Genomic DNA, 7228 nt, shown 5'->3' with positions numbered 1-7228 from the left:
GAAACGGGGAATGAAGTTTTACATTTACTTCCACCAGATCACTACATTTCCATAGTGAAAGATGTATCAGAAGGCTCTGATGCTCTTTAAAATTTTCATTCATGTTTGCTAGAGGATTTTTATATCGTGCAAATTTTCATTCCTTCTTCCTCATCCAAGTCTCACCAGCTTTTGTTATTACTTCTACAGGGTATTTGTCAATGGAATACATCACACCTCTTATCGAAGTCCTTCCTGCACTAGAGCCTTTACCAATTTCTACTGACCACCGTGATAGTCTCATTCTAGAAGTAAAATTCGCTTACAGTCACTTATGTGTTCTCTATTGAGTGCCTTCTACATACCACATACTGTCGCAGGTGTTGAACATGATTCAATGAACTACTCATCTTCAAATCCCCACCCTCACAGTTGGGAAACAAAACAATTTTAAAAGGTGGTAGGAGGGTTTCCAAACTAAGGGAAGAACAAAAACTTGTGGGAATCTATTTTCACCAGAAAAGTCACATTATTTTATTTATTTATTTATTTATTTGGCCATATGTTGTATGTGCTCACCAGACACAAAAAGCGAGGAACCACCCTGCAGACGGGATGGCCACACCGCATTCCCTTCTTGGGATTTTGGGCACACACGCACATGGCTTGAGTTTTAAGTTGCTGGGGCAGGGACTCAAACCAGTTGACCATGTGGGAGTCCAGTGACATAACCATTAAGCCATTTGCTTGTCCCTATTTTTCTGCCTTTCCAGGCAAAATAGGCACTGTGACTTTTCCAAGGCCCATACAAAGTGGAAGCCTGACTGGAGAAGGTTAAAAAAAAAAAAAAGGGCAACAGGAGACAGCACTTTGCTGAAAGCTTTAGAAGAATCCAAACGCCAAGAGGAAAAAATGGCTGAGACATACATTGCATCTACTGGATTGTCCGGAAAGTCATGACACATTTTTACACATGAAAACAAAAAAAGCCATGACTTTCACTACGAACTAATATTTTGTACATCCTCACTTGTTGAAAATAGACCAATGAGTACAGAACTAATCTTCAAGGAAATCCACACACAACACAAGACAACTACAGAACTGGTATATTAAGTGTCACTACCAAAACAAAGCTGTCATTGGAATGGAGAAGAGAAAGTTATTACCAAAAAGTGGAGAGTGAAGAAGTCTACAGATAGAGAAGCAGAGAAGTTGGGACTGGCAGATTTTGCTAAATAAACTAGGACAGCTGTGAAACTAAGAGAAATGAATGTACACAAACTTACAGATGTTGTATTTCATATTTACTGTCTCTTACCAGCATACAACTTCCAAGATGCTACTTTGATTTTCAGCATTCTTAACAGTTCTTCAATTTTGGCAATTTAGTAATCATCTTAGATATATCAAAATCTGCAGATAGTTCTCTCAAAGTATGTTTCCCTAGCAATCCACCCGTGAATTCCTATTCTTATTAATCTCAATTAAGATTCCAGGTCTGTGTATTATAAAAAGTATCGAATTGTAATGCCCACTTATGGATAAAAACCAATACATCGTCACTCCAGAATTCTCACAGAATTCCTCAAAGAACTTCACACACCATTAAAGTCACCTTACAGACGACTCACACATACTCTTGGAACTTTCCCAAGTCCCACCTGTTGAATGCCATTACATCTTAATCCATTAGAGAGAAATGGACTACTTCATGATCTACAAGAATTAAATAAGCTTTCAATGTCTTATCTACAAGGTCAACACAAAACTTTCCAAATACTTCATAATATAGTTTTTATAATAAACATGTAAACAATGGATACATGCTCATTATTACTAAATATACACACTGAATTTAGGCCTCTTTAAAAAAGTAATCAGTAAAAATGTACATTAAACATGACAGCTAAAAAGGAAAGCACACACAAACATTCCATCTAGTACCACTTGCTACCAAACCTCTAGTTTTTATATTTTTAAAACATATTAAATACTCTGTTAATGGGTAAACCTGAACTTATGTTGGCATTTGCTTATTTTTTGAAGTACTCAAAACTCTGCAGGAGACTGGAATTCTCCTTGCTCTACTGGCCATAAGTAAATACAATCTAATGCCTTATTCTTAAATATTTATCATGGTCTTTTTAATATTTAGAATTGCTTAACTTTTGAGGGTTACTCAGAACATATCACCTCATTCAATTGGTCTTAAATACAAGGAGACTTCAAAGTTTGTGGCAAAAACAGTAAAAGTACAACTTATTCTGATTCAAAAGATTTCAAAATCTATGCTTGTCTAAGAAGAAACATTTTCTGTGAACTTAAGACCCCCACATATAATACAGACCCACTTAAGAACATTCAACCCTAAAACCAACAAATACTTGAATTATTTACTAAAAGCAGGAGTTTAAGACATTTCTCATACTTTGGTCGACTTGTAGCTTAAGCTTTGATGTATCAATACCTATAAAAATTTATTAATATGTATATAATATCCCAAAGGAAAAAAATGAAGATACTCCATACTTAATTAGAATAATCTCAATTAGCTAGATCTGAAATGCCTATGCTCTATAATTTACCAGATATTACATTACCCATTAAGAACCTAAATCAATCTCCAAATTAAGGAAAACTCTTAAGGTCTTTCATTAGAAAAGTAAGTAAAGAAGATAGCCTTTTAGATAGAATATTAAAACATGTATGAATTCAGAGTCCATTTACAAGCTTTGTAGTCTCACAAAGAAACTTGTGATCTCATTTCCTCATCTGTACAATTAGGATATAAATACAGATTACATACGTAAAGCAAGTGAAATAAGATAGAAAACAGGAAACTTTAGTACCTGGCCTCCCTTCCCCAACTAATAAGTAAAATTTTCAAAGCATTTATAGTAAAAACAAACAAACAAAAAACAGGGAAAACTACTCAAGTAAGCAATCTCAAAGCTTTTATTTTAATTTACTCATTCTAGAAAATTTCCAACAAGCACTTTTAAAATGCGGTATTATATTAACATTAAATGTACCAAAGTAATTCTTATCAGTCTGGCCAAATGGTAAATACATAATTGGGATCTCTGAATGCTGTGTCTCTTCAAATTACTCAGAAATCTAAGCATTCCTCAACAATTTTTCTACTGTCTTAAAATTCATGGTCTACATGCATTTCTATCATCACCCTTTAGAAAGTTAGAACATTACATCCAGAATTGATCTAATCCAAAAATTCAGACTTTAAGCAGAAAATAAGATAAACAATCTCAAAGCTACAGATAGTCTCAAGTGAGTGCAATGATCTTAGTTCCAGCAGAACACCAAAAATAGATTTATATATTGAGCTCTCCTTACCTTTCCTGCCCAGCTGAGCTCTTTAATCAGTAGTGTGCAGATAAACTACACAAGTTTTGTCAACTAGTAACAGAACACTGTTTCATTACATACATAAGAAACTTTAATGTGATACTAGATTGTTCTCCAGGCAGTTGCAGGGTGTATTGTCAGGAATCCATGTAGGACTGTTCAAACCAGAGAAAAATCCCAGTCTGGCTTGCTGTACTTAAGACAGGTTTGCCTGTAAAATGAAGATCTGAAGGTTTTCAGTAAAATCACCAATACTTTGCAAGCAGTTTTAAAAATAACTTATAAAATGCTTTATAGCTACAAATAAGAGACTAGTGTATGTATAACATATAAAATGTTAAGTTCATGTTTTCCTTGTGAAAATAGTGTTAAGGCTATCAAATTTGCAGTTTACTGGAGGTTTCAAGCAACTTCAAGGTGAATGCTGTTTCTCTAGTTCAATTAGCAATGAGCCAATTACCACTCTCCATTATCTCTTATGACAAAACAGCTAAATTAATGTTAACCTTTTTTATATGTTTGCATGGCTGTTTGTTAGTGTATGTTGCCATGCTTAAGAAAACCTTAACAGAAGAATCAAGAACATAAACATTTTTTCTTTAAATTTCCAAGATGGTGTGTGCACTTGTCAGGACAAGAAAAAGGAGAAGGAAAGACGAACCCCCAAATGGAACATGGTAATGCCACAAAATTCCTCCTCCTTTTCCCTCCCTATTCTGTAAGGACCTTGGGGGCTTGCAAAAACACATAACTAGCATGTTTCTCAAGCTACTGGGCCATGTGGGATCCAGCTCCCTTAACCACTGATCTATAGGATCAGACATACAATTTGCCCCATTCTAAAGCCAAATCAAAAGCAAATTTCTACTAAACCCTATATATCCTCAGTTTCCTACCAACACCATAACAAAACATACACTTATTAATCTGTTAGATTTAAACTTCAGATCAAGTCCAATTAAGTTATGAACACAATGAGTACTACAAATGTTTAGTGTTCAAGATAGAGTGTTAAGACGGTTATCTGACAGGCTTATCACTATTCCACTTTATAATAAACAAGGTTAGATGTTAGCCTATTTCCCCAAAAGCTTTAAAATGAAACCATACAGGGACCAGCAGTTAGTCTAATGGCTCTGTGACTGGACTCCCATGTAGTTGACCTCAGTTTGAATTCTGGAGGGCTTAAACTCATGCTGGGCGCATATGCGTGCATGCCTAAGATCCTGAGAGGGAGAATGGAGAAGGGATTGAGGTGTGGCCAGCCACACTGGAGGGTGATTTCTGGCTTTCTGTCTGTCTTTCTGGCAAGTGCAGGCGCCCTATAGCCCAAAAAAAAAAAACCCCAAAAACAAACAAACAAACAAAAAAACAAACAAAAAATACCTCTCCAAAAAAAGAAACCATAGTTTGTTTCCCCCCCTTATAGTCTGTTATTTTGCAGACTACCATAAGCCATATTATGAAACTTTAAAAACAGTTAAAGCAGTATTTGACATTAAATAAGTCAAAAGTTTTTTAGCTTTTCATTTCAAAAGGCTCAAAAACTTAGCTAAAGGTCAATTAAGATTTTCACTTTAGAAATTGCTATACCACTGATTATTTTATTTTAAAAATTGACCTTTCAGTCAACTCTAAAACTGACACAAACTCTTACCTTTCAATTCAGGAATCCCAGTTTAAGCTCTGTAAGTTTCTTAAGGGAGATTATATATAATATAATGAAAACGTTCCTGATTTAGTCTTCTCACAATTTATTAATATTTTGAAATAGTTTTCTAAATTTATTGCCTTGTAATAACTGGTAACATAAAAATTTGTTTCGTACCACTGACAGCATCATTTATCCAAAATTTCTCAAAACTTACTATTAAAGCACCAAGTTTTCCATATTTCAGCTTGGGTACAATTTTAACAGTTGGTCCTTTTAAACCTAATTGCTCTTAAGGTTAGTAAGTTTTTTTCTACACATGTGAAACACAGATCAGAGAAAAAGCACATTAAGAAACAGCTAGAAAGTAGAAATATTTGATTAAAAAACTATTTCTTACATCCCACTCCAATGACATAACTCATCCAAGTCTGGAATCAACTACCAATATTGTCCAAGTTTGTTTAGGGAATACAAATTTACCCACAGACTTAAATAATTAATACTATATTCTCACCCCACTACCACACTTGTGGTATTAGGGAATAATATACACATACATGTCACTCGATTTAGCATCATTTTAAAGCTCTAGATGCTAAAAATACTGAGGATTTTGGGTCACTTACAGTTAATATACCCTTAACAATCACAAAGAAAAATTACTATTAACCAGTGAACACCTGCATATCACGAACCCTTATTTTGGTAAAACGGTATTTGCTCACTAGAAACAATTCCTTCCCATCTTAAATTCCACAAAAATTATTAAATAAAATCTTTACAGATGGCTTTAAACAGAATATCTTTATCAATTTAAACATGAGTAAATATTAAATAAATCGTGGATTAACAACCTGACTATGAAACATACAGATTTTTCTTTATAGACAATTCAAATACTTGATGGTCAAGTACATCTAACACACAAAAAAGTCAAAAGTACTATTGGCAAATCTAACATGCTACTTCAGAAGTGATATATATAAAAGACAATTGGATTTCACACAAAGTTGTATATTTATGTATTTTACACTGGTAAAATAATAAAGTTACAAAGAATTTTTATACTTCATATCTCTTCAACATTTAACAGCAGAAGCCGGGATCTTCAGTAATATTTAACTTTCAAAATCTTCTGGTCACAATCCCCACCAAACTCAACAGGCCGGGACAAGTGCAATACCATACAAAAACACAGCATTGCAACCGATCCCAACCTGTGTAGAAAGGGGTTTGATTTTCCCTTACTTTTCTACAGACTTTTCACTACCACAGTCAGTTTTGCATGGATTTGCACAGCAGAATATCACACAGCTGGATGCAAACCTGCAAAACTAACCATAGAGCAGTGTTCAGTAACAGGACAGATTGACTGGGCGACAGGCTGAAGCTGGAGTTCTACAGCTAGCAGTACTTTAAGTGCTCATAATGCAGTAGATAACTAAACACTACCTGCACTATAAGCACTTTAGTGCTACTGAAGCTGTCAATCCAATACACCAGGCAGAGTCTACATCGACACAATAAAAGTACACAGAATTAGTAAAAATCACTTGAAGGAAATAGCAGGCCACCATCAGTTTTGCATAGATTTGCACAACTACATTCTTCTTGTAGTGCAACTATGCAAAACTAACAGAGAACTGCAAACAAACTATTAAAACACCTATATACTTGCTTGGCTTGAATTATTGGATGAAAACATAACTTCTTATGCCAGAAGGAGCACTTAGGGCAGTAGATGCTAATCTACTTCACTATCTGCACTAGATGCACCTTAGAACAAAAAGCACTCAACATCGCAGGCCCTGCACTTTAAAGCCCACCTTGGCTTCCCGAGGCAGCTGTCACCATAATGCTACAAGTGCCTTCACTGCAGTAGATGCACATATCACTACCTGCACTGTAAGCACTTTGACATTATTCTGACTGGTCACATTCTTCTGTGTTACAAGGTGATGTTCTGCTGAATTTGAAATAAATAATTAGATAATATAATACCTCAAACTCTTAAAACATACAAAAGTTAGCAAAAACCCTCATGGTAAAGAGAAAATTAGTTAAATCATCTCAAAGCCATGAGTTCCACGCAAACACACATTTTAGCCTTAAGAACAGAAACATTCTTTATAAAAGATGGTCATTCTGACACTGAAAGAAAAAAGTGGTGGCTCTTCCTTATACCTGGCTTCACCTAAATATATATCAGTATCATACTACATATAA

The 7228-nt window shown here is 34.8% G+C and overlaps 5 non-coding genes across 5 annotated transcripts; all 5 read right to left on the bottom strand.

The window, feature by feature from the left end:
- Positions 1–6162: 6162 nt before the first annotated feature.
- MIR92A-1 (microRNA mir-92a-1) lies at positions 6163–6221 on the bottom strand. Its single transcript, NR_129388.1, has one exon. It is a non-coding gene; the product is annotated as a microRNA mir-92a-1 (primary transcript).
- Positions 6222–6277: 56 nt separating this feature from the next.
- MIR19B-1 (microRNA mir-19b-1) lies at positions 6278–6338 on the bottom strand. The gene has a single exon (NR_129410.1). It is a non-coding gene; the product is annotated as a microRNA mir-19b-1 (primary transcript).
- A 76-nt stretch (positions 6339–6414) lies between these two features.
- On the bottom strand, positions 6415–6473 carry MIR20A (microRNA mir-20a). Its single transcript, NR_129455.1, has one exon. It is a non-coding gene; the product is annotated as a microRNA mir-20a (primary transcript).
- A 105-nt stretch (positions 6474–6578) lies between these two features.
- MIR19A (microRNA mir-19a) lies at positions 6579–6637 on the bottom strand. The gene has a single exon (NR_129490.1). It is a non-coding gene; the product is annotated as a microRNA mir-19a (primary transcript).
- Positions 6638–6859: 222 nt separating this feature from the next.
- MIR17 (microRNA mir-17) lies at positions 6860–6919 on the bottom strand. The gene has a single exon (NR_129405.1). It is a non-coding gene; the product is annotated as a microRNA mir-17 (primary transcript).
- Between the last annotated feature and the right edge of the window lie 309 nt (positions 6920–7228).

This window comes from Tupaia chinensis, unplaced genomic scaffold (genome assembly GCF_000334495.1).
Source record: "Tupaia chinensis unplaced genomic scaffold, TupChi_1.0 Scaffold000033_1, whole genome shotgun sequence".
NCBI classification, from domain to species: Eukaryota; Metazoa; Chordata; class Mammalia; order Scandentia; family Tupaiidae; genus Tupaia; species Tupaia belangeri.
This window is presented reverse-complemented; position numbering and strand designations above follow the sequence as displayed.